The following is a 3005-nucleotide window of genomic DNA, read 5'->3' as shown; positions in this document are numbered from 1 at the left end:
AGACGATGAACACTATTAACAGCAATTACTATATAATGCAATCAAACTTATAGCAAAATGTGGTAGTTCTGTATGTTGTTAAAGGGTTGGCATCATCTGAGGTCCTCTGAGGGGTTGGCATCATCTCTTCTCAGGTGTTCTGGATCCAGACTGAAACTTGTGTAAATCCTAGTTACGTGGCAAAAACAAAGAAACAAATAAAGACATAATTAATGTAGCTGCTGTTCCAACCAAGCAACATTGATTTGTTTAACCCATGCTAAAGATAATAATGTGCATTTGATCAGATATAACTGCAGTACAAGATTATGAGATGCATTATTTGAATGCTTGGCCAAATAGATGTGTCTTTAATCTAGATTTAAATCAAGAGAGTGTGTCTGAACCCCAAACGTTATCAGGAAGGCTGTTGCAGAGTTTGAGAGCCAAATGCAAAAAAGCTCTACCTTCTTTAGTGGACTTTGCTATCCTAGGTACTACCAAAAGTCCAGAGTTTTGTGACCTTAGGGAGTGTGATGGATTGTAGCGTGGCAGAAGACTGGTTAGGTACGCAGGAGCCAACCCATTTAGGGCCTTATAGGTAAGTAATACTATTTTGTAGCTGATACAGAACTTAATAGGTAGCCAGTGCAGAGACTGTAAAAATGGGGTAATATGATCATATTTAAATCTCTGTTGAATGAGCACTCGCTGTTCACTTTCGATTTCGTGATCACACACGCTCTGTGTAAAGGAAGATCAGATATTTGTCAATGAGCTCAGGGTCTGTTGAGCAGCAAATCCTCCAGCATGGTCTGTCAGCCATCTCTCGTCTCAACCCGTGATCAGTCAAATCTGACTCCTGCAGCTGGCATTGGATGCAGGGTTGTCAAGTCCGCTTTTTTTTTCATGGAATTTGGCTACTTTTGCCAACTGTTGCCATGGGTTGATTTCCCCCCGGGGGTTAAAGGTTTAAAATGTTGCTTAAATTACATTTGACTGAAATGCTTGTATTTAAATATTTTGCATTCTACCTATGTTAAAACTGTGCTAGATGTTAAATTTTGCAAAGGAGGGCCACTGGTAGGAAGCTTTTTAGCTGTGTTTATGATTAATATGCATAACAGTGACTGTAAAATATGTATTTTAGGTATGGACATGACATTTTCAGTTTTGATATTTGGAATATGGCCATTGCGCTACTTTGGGCACTACTTTACCACCAACCAACCACACCCCAGCCCCCCAACCCACCCACTGTCCTCTTTTTGGAAAACTAAAATATGGTCACCCTACCAAAACCTTGTCTTGAACTAAGCACTGACTGTATTTCCTTATACTTGAGTCCAAGTTCGAAATAAAACTCTATAAGCCACTTCATTGTGAACATACTGTATGAACCACTGCAAGCTGTAAAGTATACAGGAAGTGTTTGAACTAGTTTTGCGAGAAAATGAAAATGATTTGAATAGTATTTTTTCCTTCCAACCCGTTTTTTTCCCTCCAACATGTCCCTTTAGGGGCTCCATAGTATAAATACAGTTAGGGTGATATTAAATGATTTAACCCGTGATATAAGATTTTAGTCATATATTACCCATCTAAGTCCTTCATCCCACTACAACAGGCCCGTCATGTAGGTTACACTTCGTTTGGGCACCACAAGGTGTCACTGTGGCCTCAAAGCTTACAACTCGCCTACTCTGACTCAATTACTATTCCTGAGGTAAAACACGCCCTCCTCATTACCCTACGGACAAAGAAATGTAGAAAAAATACTTTTAAAAATAAATAAATATAGAAATAAATACATAAATAAATACATACATGTGGAATTAAATAAATGTATGTATGAATAAAATAAAAAAAATAAATAAATGTGGAAAAAATACAAATATACAAAAATAAGGAAATACATTCCAATAGTAAACACTCATTTTTCAGTTAAAGGCAGCTCATCATTGAATTCAGTGATGTCATCATCCAGCTCAGTTTAAATAGTATCTGTGCAATCAAGTCAACGATATCGCTGGAAATGAAGTGTCCCCAACTAAGCAAGCCAGAGGCGACAGTGGCAAAGAACCAAAACTCCATCGGTGACAGAATGGAGAAAAAACCTTGGGAGAAACCAGGCTCAGTCGGGGGGCCAGTTCTCCTCTGGCCAGACGAAACCAGCAGTTCAAATCCAGGCTGCAGCAAAGTCACATTGTGCAGAGGACTCAACTGGCTCCTGTGGTCTTGTCCCGGTGGCCGTCTGAGACAAGGTCTTTACAGGGGATCTGTATCTGGGGCTCATCTAGTTGTCCTTGTCTCCGCTGACTTTCAAGGCTGTAGAGGTCCTCTCTACGTGCTGATCCACCATCTGGTCTGGATACGTACTGGATCCGGGTGACTGCAGTGACCATCTGATTTGGATTCAGACTGGATCTGGTGGCTACGGTGACCTCGGAATAAGAGAGAAACAGACTAATATTAGCGTAGATGCCATTCTTCTAACGATGTAGCAAGTACATCGGGTGTTATGAGAAGTGTTCCCGGTTCCGGTTGACCTAATTAATGCAGCCTAAAAATCTCTATGAAACCTATGTTATTCTGCGGGCACCACTTAGACATCCAGCCATTGAGTGACGACAGTCTGCTATGTATCTCGTCACCACGGTAAGCAGGGAGGGGACCAGAGCATATTACAGTGTCTGACATGGTGCTTGCAAGTTTATTTTTAGTGATCTCCGACTGGCGAAGTCGAACATCATTAGCGCCAGTGTGAATAACAATCTTACTGTATTCACGTTTAGCATTAGCCAGCATTTTTAAATTTGGCTCCTGGTAAACATTGGACTATGGTGGATGGTGTCTTTATTTTCACGTTCCGTACAATAGAATCGCCAATAACTAGAGCACTTTGATCAGGTTTCTCAGTGGGTGCGTCACTGAGTGGGGAGAACCTGTTTAACCCTCTGGGGTCCGAGGGTGTTTTGGGGCCTGGAAAAGTTTTGACATGCCCTGACATTTGTGCTTTTTTCAGT

Source organism: Sinocyclocheilus anshuiensis, unplaced genomic scaffold, assembly GCF_001515605.1.
Source record: "Sinocyclocheilus anshuiensis isolate Anshui unplaced genomic scaffold, SAMN03320099.WGS_v1.1 scaffold1243, whole genome shotgun sequence".
In the NCBI taxonomy this organism is placed as follows: domain Eukaryota; kingdom Metazoa; phylum Chordata; class Actinopteri; order Cypriniformes; family Cyprinidae; genus Sinocyclocheilus; species Sinocyclocheilus anshuiensis.
Note: the sequence above shows the minus strand (reverse complement) of the source record.